We start from the raw sequence: 16,019 nt of genomic DNA, 5'->3' as shown, positions 1-16,019 counted from the left end.
ATGACCTTGAACACTTTAGCCTCATTCAGTAAAGCAGTGGTTCTCAAAGTTTGATCCCCAGGTGAGCCCTGTCAGTGTTACCTTATAGCATTGGTAGAAATGCAGCCCTGGTTGGTGTGGCTCAGTGGATGGAGCTCTGTCCTGTGAACCCAAGGGTTGCTGGTTCTATTCCCAGTCAGGGCACATGCCTGGGTTACGGGCCAGGTCCTTAGTAGGGGGCATGCAAGAGGCAACCACACATTGATGTTTCTCTCCCTCTCTTTCTCTCAGTAAGTGAAGGGATGTTATGTTTCCCTTCATTTACTTTCTGTAACACAGTGTCTTATACACATACTTAATACCATGCAGTCTGGAGTAGAAGCTTGTTTCTATTAAATATTTAATCTTTTCAGATACTCTACAGGAATGAAAAATGCTACAGAATTCTAACTACTTCTGCTTATAAATATTTTGCTCTGACTTCATCCAAAACTGGAATTCTAGTGGTGTTACTAGTCACAGTAACTGACCAGTTACCCTCTTTCAGGAACTGCTGAATCTGTAGTAACAACCCTGTGGGTAGGTAGGTTTTGTCATTCCCTTTATACAGATGAGGAAAACTGAGGTGCAGAGAACTTAAGTGGCTTGCCCAAAACACTCCATTATTAAGAGACATGAGAGTCAAATCTCTGCCTGTTTATATCAGAGGAGAGTCAAATCCATGTCTGTTTATATCAGAACTATACCCTTAACCATCTAGTCTGTTCTGTGGGCCACGTGTTAGGTCAACTCCTGACAAGAATTGCATTTTGGGCCATGGTCAGAACAGTCAGAATAGAACATGGTCAGGTGGTTGGCGGGAGAAGTGGACAATGCTTTCAGCAGTGTCGGGGACATTCATTAGGGGACAAAATTTTGATCCTAATTAGATTCCTAGGCCTCACCCTAAAACTTCTGAATGACAGTCCTTTGGGATGAGGCCCAGAAATCTGCATTTAAAGTAAGCCCCACAGGGTGATTTTAAGACTACTAGCGAGAACCAGTGCACCTAATTGCAGTGGCATTTAATGGGTAACATTTAATGTCAATTGTAGCAATCTCTGGGCTCTTGTCTGTAAGGCAGGATTAAGACAGGGAGGCATCCCTGCTCATTACTGTTGGGAGAATCTTGAATATTTTAATTTTTGTATATTTGAAGCTGCTAAGCCGAATATCTGACTAACATCCAATTTGTGTGTATAACCTATCAGGGGGGAAATTTAAGGAGAGCTGTAAAGCCAATATTGGCCCCTCCTCACCCTCTGCTTCTCTCAAATGATAGCTTTTCTCCCTTGTGGGCACTGTGAGTCCAAGGTGATAAGAACATCCTGTTCTGAATAAAACTGTTTGAGCCTATATTCGTATTCTATTGATCCCATAACAAAATGCCACAAACTTAGTGACTGAAAAAGCACATTTGTTATCTGACAGTTCTATAGGTCAGAAGTCCAGCACGTGCTCACGTGCTCACTGGGCTGAAATCAAGCTGCTGGCTGGGCTGCATTCCTCTCTGCAGGCCCAGAGTGGGATCGCTTTCACGGCTCATTTGGCTTGTTGGCAGAATTCAGTTCCTTGAGGTGGTCGGCCTGAGGTCACTGCTTTATTGCTGGATGTGAACTGGAGGCCATTCCCAGCCTCTGGAGTCCACCTGCATTTCTTGGCTCGTGGCCTTGTTCCTCTGTCTTCACAGTCAGCACACCTTGGATCTCTCCTCATTTTATTTCATCTCAGCCAGCAGGTAAAGGTTCTTTGCTCTTTGACCCCTGTGATTAGATTGGGCCTGTCTAGATGTCCTACTATGATAATCTGATCATTCCAAGGTCCTTACCCTTAATCGCATCTGCAAAGTCCCTTTTGCCATATAAGGTAACATATTCACGGGTTCTGGGGATTAGGGTCTGAGGCATATTTGAGGGGAACTGTTTTGCCTTCCACAATACATTGCCTGCCTTTGCCGACAGGTAAGACAGCGGTGGTTAATGGTGTCGGTGGGACTCCAGGCACTAATGTTGGTGTGTATGAGAAAATGTGACTTAAGTGGGTATTTTTCTAAATCGAAATCATCTCGGGGTCAGATCCCCAAACAAGTAGTTTTAGAGAGGATGTGTCAGGGGTTTTGTATGCGGTGTGTCAAGCACAGCTGCAGCAACACTTATCTCTGTGTATCTCAAAGGGAGGCAATTCACCTTGTGCCTGCTTCTCTGGTCATTTAGATTCAGAATAAGATTATTATGGTGTGAAATAGGCACACTCATTCAGCCAGGATATTTGCTTTCAGTTCCCCATTGCATCCCCTATGCTCTCATGCTTATGCAGTTTTGTTCATGCACTTCCAGCTGCCAAGTGTGCCCTTTAAAAAAAAGCAATCCTTATTCTCATTTACCTGTAGTAATACGTATTTATGACAAATTTTGACACCTACTTATTCTAGGGAACATTTTCCAAGGTGCTAAAGTATAGGATCTACTCACTTTTACTAGTAGCTGAATTGAGGTGATGACAAGAATCCATAACATCTGATAGTCTTTCAAAGGTTGTTTTTGAGTTTTTCCCTATGATGTTGTCCTCCCTAAATCTGTCTAGCAGGGGTGTCAAAGTCATTTTCACCAGGGGCCACATCTGTGTCATGGTTGCCGTCAAAGGGCCGAATGTAATTTAGGACTGTATAAATGCAGCTACCCCTTAACTAGGGGCAAGGAGCTCTGCATTCAGCCCTTTGAAGGCAACCTGGAGGCTGATGGCTTTCACCTGGTGGCCCCTGGCGAAAGCGAGTTTGATACTCCTGCTGTGTAGCATTAAAGAAACCCCTGCAATGTCTTGGACATGATAGGTGCTCGGAACTGCCTATTGAATTGATACACCCAAACTCTGCAAGGTGTGTGTATTTATTATTTCCTCACAATGTTGTTGAAAGAACATTGCTAAGGATGTTTAATGTAAAGTGACTAAAACAGAATTCAGAGGTGAAGTTTCCGATCATCTTTGACTGAATGTGTTCATTCAGGTCCTGTCAGGCAAAAGAGTAGACTTTTTTGTTTTGTTTTTGAATCTTGAACTAATGTATAGTATACAAGCAGAAAAATGTACAAATCATAAGTGTACAACTTGACGAATTTTAACAAAATCTCTCACAAAATCAACCCCTATACCAGGAAGCCGAATTATTACCAGAACCCTAGAAACCTCCTTGCTTCCTTCCAGGGCCTCCACTGTCTCGGGTAACTGCTACCCTCATGTTTTAGGAGGTTGAGAAATGGGTAGAAACTGTTTTTAAGATACAGAAAAAGTTACTGAAATATTTTAGAAATAGTCCTTAAAACAAACCTCCAAGTAAGCATATGTGGGTTTAGAGATTTAAAGGATGTGGCTTGTGCCCCAAAGGGTACAAACACGGAAAAGTAAATTCTCTTCTAAATGTTCTGTTTTATCAAGTGGTCGGAGTGACAGGAGCAACTCTGAGTACAATTATTAGTTTTCAGTGTTTATTGAGTAATTGCAATGGCTCGAACAATACTTTTGCCTTCACAAGCTGTGAAAACTCCACCACGCACTTGGCCCTGATCAATGACTCGGCACCACAACATTTTCTACACAGTTGTTATTGAGATCAAATCGGTATATTTTCCCTGAATTTTGATTGAGTTTCATAGTAGGCGCTCAAGAAAAAAACAAAACTTTGTCCACAAAGGTAGCAGCCACCATGTTGCGCATTTTAACTCACTGTCTACCACACTTCCTATCTGTGGAGAGTGAAGTTGCCTGTAACAAAATGAAGTGGATAGAACGTTAGAGAAGTTGGATTCAGGGCTGCAAGTTCCCGTATTTCCCACCCGTGTTCTGTGTTCCAGGATCACATTATTTCCAAATGGGAAACATTGGAAATGCCTTACCCACCAACATGAATACTTATTAAATAAATCATGGGACAGTCATACTGTGGGTTATTATGAAGCATGACAGGCATGTTTCCAACAAGCGCCTAATGATATGGGAAACACTTAATAAAGTTCCCTAAAACTGCACAGGGTGGGCAAAAGTAGGTCTACGGTTATGAGAATGTGCACGACCGTTTATTCTTGTACTATTATTTATTAATTATTGTTTTCCGTATGAACAATTGTAAACCTACTTCGGCCCCACCCTCTGTGTCTTCACACACAAGTGCACAGGAGAGAGACCGGAAACTCATCACACACAGGCACTGGCTGCTTGTGGATGGTGTGCTTAAGATCAATTTAAGTTTTCTTATTTTCTAAATGTTTTCACTTTATAGAGTACTTTTTTAAAAATCTGAAAATAACCGCACTGGATCCATTTTCTAAAAGGTTACATTGGGCACATAATAGACTTCTCCTGCAAAGTGAAGTCGTTGAGGAAAATCTGACCTGGTGACTTCATGCTTTAGTTGGAGGTCAGCAGAATTTCTCACCACAGCAGCAGGGTGGCAAACATCCATAAATGGTCTTCCTTGAAATAATGGAGTTTTTGATGCAAGAAACATTAATGCTCCCTTCATCCAGCTATCCATGTAGGAACCCCAAAGACAACACCATTTGTACCCCCCAAATGGACTTGGAGCCTCTGTTGCCTCAGGCCCAGTACAGAAAGCCTCAGTGCTGCAGAGGTAACCTGGGCTGCACCGTTTGGACAGGATGTTCCCTTATATTGGTGCAGAATGTGTCTCCTGGTATTTCTGCTTTAATAGTCCTAGTTCTACTGTTCAGTGGCCACTTAGAGCAACAAACAGTAAGCCTTTTTTAATACAGGCGCCTTCTAAATACTAAATGCATGTGTGTGTGCTTTTAACAATCACTGAGGTAAAATTTAGGTATAATAGACAGTACCCATTGAAATTGGACTACTTAGTAACTTTTGATAGATTATACGCCCACAGTACCATCACCACAATCCAGATGCAAAACATTTTTATCACCCCCGGAGTCTCTTCGCGTCCCTTTGCAGTCTATTCTTCCCTGCAGCCGTGGATGGCCCCCTTTCTCTCACCACGCATTAGTTCATGTCTTCTAGAATTTCCAGTCAGTGGAATTACACAGTATGCACTTTCATTTTTGCACTGGCTTACAAACTCTAGTAACATACAAACTCTTTGTCTTTCACTTTGTGACACAATTTTATAACAGCCATTCTTTACTTTGATGAAGCTATCATAAATGGTGTTTCAGATTTCCTCTTCTGAGAATTAACCATGCCGTGAAAATAAATGATAGATTTTACAAGTGAGTTTGTTCTTGCCTCACTTAAAGAGTAGAATGGGACTCTATCCCTTGAGGTACTTCCTTGCTTTCACACTATGTAATTCTATATGTTTCTAGTTACCATTCAAAGGTAACTTTGTAGATTTGCTTGAACTTAGTCCAATGACTGTACAAAGAATCAGTAGGGTATAGGTTTTTTTTTTAATGTTTAACACAGTTTTCTAATTCTTTGTAGGAATCTCAATATGTACTTAATTGCTAAATGATTTTTCACGTGGTGAAAGCAAATTGCTATTTCAAAATTAAAATAACAAAGGAATATTTGTAAAAATATAAGACCTCACAGGGCAGTCCCCTTTCATAGGAAGAAGACCTGATTTAGTAGAATTTAAAAGGTAATGTGAATATCCTGATAATATTTCAGGCACAGTCATAATCCAGCAGAAATGTTGATGACGTCTACACTTTCCCTCTTTTTTTTTATACTTTCTAGCCACACCCATGTTGTAAATTGGCCTTTCTACTTGAGACCAGGTTCTTTTAAGATTAAAATCTATAGTAGTAGGCAGAACACTTCAGTGTGGAGTTGCTTGTTTTCTTTGGTCAAACACTGAATTTGGCAGAGGATTATTTGAGAATACACAGTTTATAGAGCCTGCTTTTACATCTTCTGGATTTTTTTCTCGGACCTTCAAATCTCAGGCGGTAAGACCAACAGGAGCAGGTATGCAGAGTTTTTCCTTGTGTTAACAGCGGTGAGCTAGCCTCAGACTCCAAAGCTGCTTTTTTTAAACAATTGTTAGATTGAGAGAAACACCTTCATGGGTTTTTCATTTGTTTGCTTGTTTGTTATCTAGGGCGTTTCTTGCTTTTGGGATTGGACTTTGCCTAATCAATGCAAACAGTAACCATAGTGTAAGGAACACATAATTTTAAATTTTCTCTTAGTTTTTTTTTTAAAGAATTCTCTCTAGTTTTTAAAAAGTTCTCTCTAGTTTTTCTGTTTTCTGTATTCCTTAAGTAATACTTGTCAGCTGAAAAAGGACTGTTTGGTTTATTCAGGGTTGGATTAAAAAATTTAAATTTATAAGTTTTGATTTGGCTTTCATTTTCCCTTTGGGGATATGTATAAAGACTTAGGAAATGCCAAAGTGACTGCGTAGGGCACCTTCTGTGCCATACGGGATGTATCTGTATTACTGCTTCAAAGCCTGATCCTTTCAGTCTGATGAAACGGCTCTTCAGTCTATGGTGTAATTATGATTAAGCAAAAGTCCTCTTTTTTCTAAAGGAAGCCACTGATACGTGAAACAGATGGCAGTGGAATATTGCTAGTCCAAGGGATGTGAGAAGATTATATGCCAGCATCTGAAGTCTGAAGGAAATATCTAAGTTGAAATAAATTATCTATCTTTACTTTTGCTTGTCTACATCTTTAAGTACCAAAATGTATTTGGAGATAGTGCTCTTGTTTCAAAGCTTTTTCCCCTGTTTTTTTTTTTTGAAGACTTTCCTAAATAGTTTCCTTATAAGTAGTGTACAGATAAGCATGTTCCCTTTCACTTTGAGCACTTTTAATGGTTTCTGAAGTTGACTGAGAACCATATATCTCCACCCTGGGAGCTGCAGCCGTCTTACTTTAGCTCTTTTCTTAGTAAAGCAGAAAATGAGCAGTTCCCAACCCGTGTAAAGCTGAGACCGTCTTAAATGATGCATGTCGAGGAAACCTGGTTACTGATACTGCTAGCAATTTGCATAGGTCTTAGTGCCAAAGAATTAAATACTCCTGAGTTTTCTTAAAAGAGGCCAGCTTTTTAAAAGTTAAGTATGTTCCTTTTTGCAGTGACCTGAGCTCTCAAACCTAAGTAGAAAGTTAGGACTTAACCTACTCAGGTTGGTGAAGCAGTCAGCCATTTAAATTTATTTGTATAGTGGCTGTGTGGCTCTTAGAGACATAGCACATTGTGACTAATTAACTCTGGAATGTGAATGCCATGGACACATTTTACATAGTTCTTTAAAAAAAAACAACACACGTCCTTTATGACTTTCTTAGGAACCAGCATTCCCTTCCCTGTATTATGTCTGGAATCCATCAAAAGCTGTGCCTTGCGCCAGTCCTTTTGTAATGAACCAGCCAAAATGCTAAATTGTGTTCTTGCAGAGGAGGGGGATAGCATTCCTTTATGCTCCCCAGTTTAGATCAGCTTACTAGCCAACAAGCATGATACTTGATTCCCCTTATTATGTTACTTTGCATAGCTACAAATGTTACTAATGGTGTGGCCTTTTGTAGCCATTCAAAACGTCCATGTTCATGCGGACTGAGTCAGTTCTGTAAAAGACCCTGTTGCTGAGGCCCCAGCACTTAGAGCCTTTGGAGGAAAGAGCAGCCCCGGGGGTTAGGTGTGCACTGGAAACATCTTCAACTCCTTGCTTTTTCTTCTTCTAAGTGCTGACTGTAATCTCCAATGCTCAGTGTGTCTGGTTTGAATTGCTTTTAGAATTCTAAAGGTTTATAGACCTTTCTGACCACATCCTTCTATTGGAATTGAGGTTTTTAGGGTTCTTTCACTCTCTTTCATTCCAACTGTTTCCAACCCAGTTCTCCGTCTTGCAGGGTAGAAGCGATGCTATTTTTAACCAGCAAAAATGTGCTGTTAGTTAGATAAATTTTATAATATCTTTAACTAATATCTCATGGGACAATGTATACACAGGGCAGTGTTTACTGTCAATGATGGTGTAACACTGTAATTTGATAGTCTTGGTAATTTTGAATTGTATGTCCAACTTGTGGTCACATTTACCCCTATTTTATTTTCTAATGTAGCTGCTGAAGACTCACACTAGGCTCTGCCATTCTTTTATGTTTGCAATATATTTTCAGTATCCTGTTTCTTGCAGGCATCTTTTAAAGCTATTTGGCCATTTGGTGAAGATAGGTTCGATATCACCTAGATTATACAACCCACTAATCCACCAGCTATATGTGTAAGCTTCAGGATGTCAAGTCTGGGAAGTGACCGAAGGAGTGACGGCCCACTGTGCAGCCTCTGCTTTGTGGCATGTCCTCTCCTCTCCTGGAGGATCATTTGAACTGTTTTGGGCATGGAATCCTTTGTCAAAAGGACTAAGTTAGGATGCTAGTGAAAATACATATGTCAGCTACTTATAGATCTAGTTTCATTCCCTAATGTTTCCTACTAGTTACTTCTGCACTCGGGGAGACCATTGTTGTTGGCGCCTGTGTTGTTTTCTGCGTACATGAGGTATGGCCTCACACAGATGTGGCCTCGGTTTCCTCATCTGTAATAGAGGGGATTGGACTAGATGAGTTTTAAGGTTTTTATCTGGATTTTTGCCCCATTTAGTTTTTTTTTTAATCTACACCTCAGGACATATTTTATGGCTTTTAGAGAAAGAGGAAGGGAGAGAGAGAAATACCGATGTGAGAGAGAAACATCCATCTGGTGTCTCCCCTGTGCGTCTGGACCTGGAATCCAGCCCGCAGCCTCGGTAGGCGTGTGCCCTGGCTGTGAGTTGAACCTGCAACCTTTTGATTACAGGTCAACGCTCCAACCAACTGAGCCACTAGGCCAGGACTGATGCTTAGCTTTACGTCGGTAGGTCTCAGTGGTTAACTGATTACTTCCCACTGAAAAGTTGAAGATTGATGGTGAGAACATGGTCTCCAAGAAATTATTTTTAAATGTTTTCTTCCCAAGGGGACTTTTGGAAAACCTGGGGCTGGAGTACATAACTTGGAGCCTGTAGACCTCTGGAAGGTCCCTGGGGGCTTGAGGGTTGGGTGTGCATCCACAGACTCCCTGAAGTCACATGTAAAATTCAGATCTGGTGCATTTTTCTGGGTGGATGGCTTGTAGCTTTTTGTCAAAAAAGCTAACTAAATATTGATAGACTTTTAGAATCAATGCCATATGGGAAGTACAGGCATTTCAAAGATAACCTATTTGTCTAAATTTGTTTGCTTTCTAACTTGATTTTTATATTTGTATGTTTTCATCTCTACAGCATTTATTATGAAAGTCAGTATTATTAGCAATGCTTAATAGTATACCCTTGAAAACCCCATGCTTTATTCCTACTGGCTTATGTACTCATGACATTATCTTGCTTATAAATGATAATTCTTGTTGAATGTAATGAGTAAATAAATAACATTTACTTATTTAAAAAGGAAGAATTTGGGGTTAGATTTGAGAAAGTTAAAAACCTTACGGAAAATTGTTTTGTAAACCTCAAGTCATCTAATTTCACCATCTACATAAAAAAGGCTCAAATCTCTTCCTTAAATATCGTGTGGAAAGATGATTCTTTGGTTGCCTTGACAATGTATTTCATGTCTTCATTGCTCTTGCACATTCAAGAGTCAGTGTGGTTGATGGAGAAGAACGTGGAACACTAGAACTCAGGTACACTGAAGATAGCACCAGCTTTGGGATTCACCAGTGGGTGACCTAGGCTTTGTAGGTTACTAACCTCGGAGTCTGTTTCTTCATACGTATACTAGCAATAAAATAATATGAAAAAATATAATGCTATTATAATATAAAATATATTTTTTCAGTTCTTTTTCTTTTAATCCTCACCTGAGGATATATATATATATATATATATATATATATATATATATATATATATTTGCTTTTAAGAGGGCAAAGGAGGAAGGAGAGACAGAGAGAGAGAAACATGGATGTGAGAGAGAATCATCTATCAGTTGCCTCCCATTCACTCCCTGACCAGGGACGGAACCCACAACCTAGATACATGCCCAGCTGGGAACCAAACCTGCAACCTTTTGGTGTATGGGAGCAATGCTTCAACCCATTGAGCAACCTGGCCAGGGCTATCTTTTCAGTTCTGCTTAACTCACTGAATGGATGTGAGAGTCAAATGTGGTAAAATAGGTGAAGTGCTTTATAAATCAGAAAGCACGTAAGTGTGGGACTTACTTCCCTGAATAGTGGCATGTGTGCCTTGCAATAGCACAGTAGTCTTCCTTAGTCTTTGGTTTGGGGCCACCATGAAGAATCAGTTTCAAACTTATTTTTTGATTCCCAAACTTCAGGCCATTACTGTTAACTAAGAATAAAATCTCTAGTGAATTTGCCTTGAGATCCTTACATGAACTGAATAAACAGACTTAAAGGAAAAAATTATCACATTGAAACATACACAAAACAGCCAGTTAATATTATTTTAAGATTCTGAGATTAACTAAAGCACCATTTTCTAGGATTGCAAAAGCTGGGCAGGGGGTCAGAGTAGTTCTAACGCTGAATAGTTAGATACCGAGGTGGCAGGTGCAGAGCACCCTCTGGGCCTGGCCCTGCAGTGGGAGCCGGGGCCTTGACACTGTCGTTTGAGTTACGTGGCTCCAGCGCTTACTGGCTGCGTGGTATTGGCACATTGCTGCTTAGCCTTAGTGAGCTCGAGCTTTGTTATCCGTAACAATAGATGCAACCACTACCACTAGGGGTTGTTTTAAGAATTAAACATAATTTGTATGAAGTGCTTGGCACATGGATTCACATCAACTGTATGCAAATTGTTAGATTCACAAACTGTTAATTTTGTGTTTGTGCATTTCTGTGTCCAGGCTGGTTGGCTGTGGTAGCCCCTGTTAATCATTTAGCCTTTCATTCCAGGTACTTTTTATTTAAGCCTAAAAACAAATTCTGACACACATAAGCTTTCCTTTTATTCCCAGATTGAAATGTTAACTTAGGGAAGTTACAGTGGAATCTCAGTTCTCGAACTTAGCTTTTTCTGGAAAACTGTTTGCAAAGCGATTTGTTTGAAAACCGAGTCTCCTTTGTTGCCTGAGAGACGTGTGACTGGTCATACAGGTGTCAGCACGAAAAGGTGGTCGGGTAGAGAATCCAGACCCGGAGTTTTGTTAGACAACAGAGACATTTCTTCCATGAACAGCGTGGTCGAGAACCAAACTGATTGAGAACCATTGAGAGTCATTCCAGAACCGAGGTGTGACTGGTACTACATAATTTGCTTTAAGAATAAGCTTTCTGCTATATTTTCTTAAAACCAAATGAAAAGGGTGGTTAGGTAAAACGCATTAGGGAAAAAAGGCCCACTGTGTGCTGTTGCAGGATGTGCCCTCATGTAGTTTATTTTGCTTAAACTTCTCATCATAGTTTTAATTATAAAGTAATGAAACATGAAAAAGAAGAGTGAGAACATAATGTATACTCATTTTTTCTCTCTCAATGATTTTAAGAAGCGTCAGCAGTTTGCTGATTATTTTATGTATCAACTCCCTATTTTCTGTCAGAAATGAAGCACTGGAGATATGATTGAAGGCCTTCCCCCGCTGTTATCCCTTCCCTTGCACACGAAGTTGGCGTGTGTTAATTGTTCTTCCCACCCATGTGTCTTTCTTTTCCACTAACATATGTCACTATAGTTTCCATTAGGGACATAGAGAGTGATTTTAATGCTTTAAAATTTTTACAGATGATATCTGCTGTATATTGTTCTCCTTTAACATATATTTCTAAAATTTTCTCATGTCAGTACAGGTATCTACCTCATTTTAACTGTTGTGGAAAGTTTCACTAAATGAATATTATAATCATCTAGTCTTTTGATAGTGGATGTTCAGATTGTTTACAACTTTTTGATACTGTAAGAGTCCTGTGCTTTTTACCTGTATTGGAATACAGGTGAGTATGTGAACCACAGAGTATATTCTGGTATTATTTATTATTGTATTTTCCATATGAACAACTGTAAACCTACTTTTTCTTACTCCTGTATTTGTATAGGAGTTTCTCTGGGGTAAATTCCCAGAAGTGGAATCGAGGGTCAGAGAATACGCATATCTTCACCTCTTACAGATGTGTGAGAGAAACATCAGTTGCCCACAGCTGGGGACCTGGCCTGCAGCCCAGGCACGTGCCCTGACTAAGAATCAAGGCAGCAGTCTTTCCATTTGCAGGCTGGGGCTCAACCCACTGAGCCACAGCACCCAGAGCCTAAATATGAACACTAGTGACAGTGCGCCCTGTAGTACTAACAACAGCTGAGTTCTTACAAGATCCCATGGGCCGGCCTATGGGCTTCACATGTGCGGTCTCAGTAAGTCTTCAGAGGAACACTGTGCAAAGCTATTGACTTCATTCCTATTTTAAAAATGAGTAAATTGGGACTTGTGAAGTTGCTGGACAAGAGGTAACTAGAAATGTTTTGCTTTCTCACACAACCAAAAGAAGCATAACAACCAATTTAAAAACAATAAACAACTGGAACTGCCAGAAAATCAAACTGCATGGAACTCCAACAACCAAGGAGTTAAAGAAACATACATCTGGACCAGGTAGAAGGGGCAGAGACAGCCCAGCGGAGAGGACAAGCAGCAAGGTGGCAGACCTCAGGGGTGAGGCGGGGCTGGCTGACCCGCTGACCGGGAAACTAAAGACTCAGAACCTCTAGCTGTAAAATACTGTCGGGGTTCCAAAGGTGGGAGAGACTCCCAGTCTCACAGGAGAGTTCACTGGAAAGTGGGGCTAGAGCAGAGCAAATGAGTGACATTGTTCCCTCTCTGACCTCACGCCCACAGACAGCACCACAAAGCAACAAAGAGGGTTGCCCTGCCCGGGTGAATACCTAAGGCTCTGCCCCCTCACAACATAACAAATGTGTGGAGACAAAGAAATATGGCCCAAATGAAAGAACAGATGGTAATCAGGATGCTCACAGAATTGATTGAGCTTAGTTGCAAAATGAAGGAACAAATGAAGGCTACCCTTCAAAGTGAAATAAAGCAAAATATTTAGGGAACCAACAGTGAAGGGAAGGAAACCAGGACTCAGTTCAACAATTTGGAACAGAAGGAAGAACTAAACATCCAAATGGAACAGAATGAAGAAACAAGAATTCAGAAAAATGAGGAGAGGCTTAGGAACCTCTGGGATAACTTTAAGCGTTCCAACATCTGAATCATAGGGGGACCAGAAGAGGAAGAGCAGGAAATTGAAAACTTATTTGAAAAAATAATAAAGGAGAACTTCCCCAATCTGACAAAGGACATATACTTCTAGGAAGTCCAGGAAGCCCTAGAGGGTCTCAAAGAAATTGGACCCAAGGAGGACTACACCAGGGCACATCACAATTACCCAAGACTAAAGATAAGGAGAGAAGCTTTAAAGCAGCAAGAGGAAAGAAGACAGTTACCTACAAAGAGTTCCCATAAGACTATCAGCTGATTTCTCAAAGAAAACCTTACAGGCAAGAAGGTGCTGGAAAGAAGTATTTAAAGTCATAAAAGGCAAGAATCTACATCCAAGATTACTCTCTCCAGCAAAGCTTTCATTTAAGATGGAAGGGGAGATAAAGTGCTTCCCAGATAAGGCAAGGTTAAATGAGTTCATCATTACCAATCCCTTATTATATTAAATGTTAAATGGACTTATCTAAGAAATAGAAGAAGATAAAAAACTGAACAGTAAAACAATAACAAACTCATAGCTATTAACAACTGAACCTAAAAACAAAAACTAAGCAAACAACTAGAACAGGAACAGAATCACAGAAATGGAGATCACATGGAGGGTTATCAGTGAGGAGATGGAGGAGGGAATGGGGTGGTAGGTACAGGGAACAAGAAGCATAAATAGTATGTACAAAATAGATGGGGAGGTTAAGAATAGTATGGGAAATGGAGAAGCCAAAGAACTCATACGTACAGCCCATGACCATGAACTAAGGGGTAGTGCAGGCTGGAGGGGGATAAAGGGGAGGAAAAAAAGGACAACTGTAATAGCATAACTATAAAATATACTTAAAAATTACACATCTCTCTAAGTATATATATATACACACATATGTATGAATGTGTGTGTATAGACACACACACACACACACATATATATATATATATGAACATTTGTAAATTGAAATAGTCCAGAAGAGTACCTCCCAAGTATTTCAGTAGTTCTTGATTTTTATGCCGAGCATGAAATACTTTCCAATTTTTAAACTTAAAAAAATTTAAATGTACAGTTTAAACTTTGGCTTCCAGCCAGATGAATTTACTCTCCTGCCTGAAGTAACCAAAAACCAAAAGACAAAAATGGACAAAATATATAAGACGGTTTTCACATTTTAAAACACTGGAAGTCAGGCAACAAAGGACAGTGGTCTCTGAGCATCAGGAAATAAACAAGGTGAGCTCTCCAACTGCCTCATTTGTAGTCTTAAGAGAGCTTTCTGGCTACAGCTTAAGGGGGTGACCATGGGTAGAAAGGCTTCAGACCTGAGAATGTGGGGAGACAAAGCAGCTAAATTCACAGTGCATACTACTTGAAGTAAGAACTGCACAGAGAGAATTCCACCGATCTGCAGAGGGTGCTCCTCCAGTGCTCAGCAGAATTCTGATCAGTACATGTGTGTGAGGAAACTGCATGGAGCCTGGGAAAGAACCACCTGAAAGATTTAAAAAGAACAGTGCTTGGCACTCACACCATCAGCCGGACTAAATAAAAGGTAGTAATTTATAGCCTATTGGGTAGAGTACTCAGAGTCATCCTGCAGTGATAGTGGGAATAATTAGCCCTTAGAGCGTGGTTTCTCAGTCATAAAACTCTAGAAATTTGACTGGATAACTCTTTGTTGTAAGGAGATCTCTTGTGCATTGTAGGATATTCTGGCCTCAGTACAGTAGATGTCAGTATGCCTCCTCAGTCATCATAGCCAGAAATGTCTCTAGACATTGCCAGATGTCCTCCGGGGAGCATATAATCACCTCCTGTTGAGAACCACAGCCGTAGACTAAATTCTGCTCTGGTCTTGCCTAACAGAACTTCAAAGCAAGACCTGAAAGATCAAAGTCTTTCCAAGTAACTTAACTGCATCTTAGAACAAAGGTTAAGAATAGCTATAGGGTATTTTTACAGAAATAGGAAAAAACTTCCAAAAATGGGCATGTAATGCCAAGTGGTAGCTAAAACAATCTTCCAAGTAGCTAAAACAGTCTTGAAAAAAGGACAGAGTTCAAGGTGTCACACTTATACAAAGCAACAGTAAACAGGTGTTGTGGTACTGACACATGGACCAGAGGAACAATGGGCAGTAGGCGGTGACAGGCCTCAGGGTGCCCAGTGCCTTTTGCCGAGTTGCTCCAGGTACTGGTGGCACCTGGCTTTGGTTCACAGCATGGCCTCTCCCACATGCCTCTAGGCCCAGCACAGGCAGCTACCAACTGTGGATCACTTTGTGCCTCCAACCAGGTTGTACCCGGCAAGTCATAGGCAGTGGCCAACCATGGCCTCCACAGGCACCCTTTCCAAGAGGCCCAGAAACAACACACACCTGGTTGCCAGCTTCAGACCACAACCGAACACCACCCAATTAATTCCACAAGTGGCACACCAAATGGTGGTCTAAGCAGGCACCAAGCCCCACTGCGGGGAATCCTGCTCCAAGGGATCAGCTGCACGGCAGTTTCTACGCTGTGCTCGTGGCCAGTCTTCACAACCAGTCAGCCTGAGGGTCAGTCCCACCTGCCTGATGTGCCAACAGCAATCAAGACTCAACTATTGGGTTGGTCAAAAAATCCATTCAGTGTTTTATGTAAAATGAAAAAACATTTTTCACTTTTAGTAATAACTTTATTGTTTTGGATGTTTTGAGAATGTCAGCTATCTTCCAATATCTTCTGCTATTGGCTTTCAGTGGGTAGCAGCCAGAGGTGCTGCTAAACATCTTCCAATGCATAAGAGAGGCCCACAGCAAAGAATTATT

General features: G+C 40.7%; 1 protein-coding gene across 2 annotated transcripts in view; it reads left to right on the top strand.

Moving 5' to 3' along the window:
* The window catches only part of PLS1 (plastin 1), a 95,962-nt gene that overhangs the window by 22,410 nt on the left and 57,533 nt on the right, over positions 1-16,019 (top strand). Inside the window, exon 1 of one of the 2 annotated variants that reach the window (XM_037153427.2) lies at positions 5,808-5,958. The exons of the other annotated variant lie outside the window; for it this stretch is intronic. The gene's annotated coding sequence lies outside the window, so the exon portion shown is untranslated. Of the gene's footprint in view, positions 1-5,807; positions 5,959-16,019 lie in introns of those variants that run through there. 2 annotated transcript variants of the gene reach the window in all.

This window comes from Artibeus jamaicensis, unplaced genomic scaffold (assembly GCF_021234435.1).
Source record: "Artibeus jamaicensis isolate MK-2021 breed Jamaican fruit bat unplaced genomic scaffold, CSHL_Jam_final contig_466, whole genome shotgun sequence".
NCBI classification, from domain to species: domain Eukaryota; kingdom Metazoa; phylum Chordata; class Mammalia; order Chiroptera; family Phyllostomidae; genus Artibeus; species Artibeus jamaicensis.
This window is presented reverse-complemented; position numbering and strand designations above follow the sequence as displayed.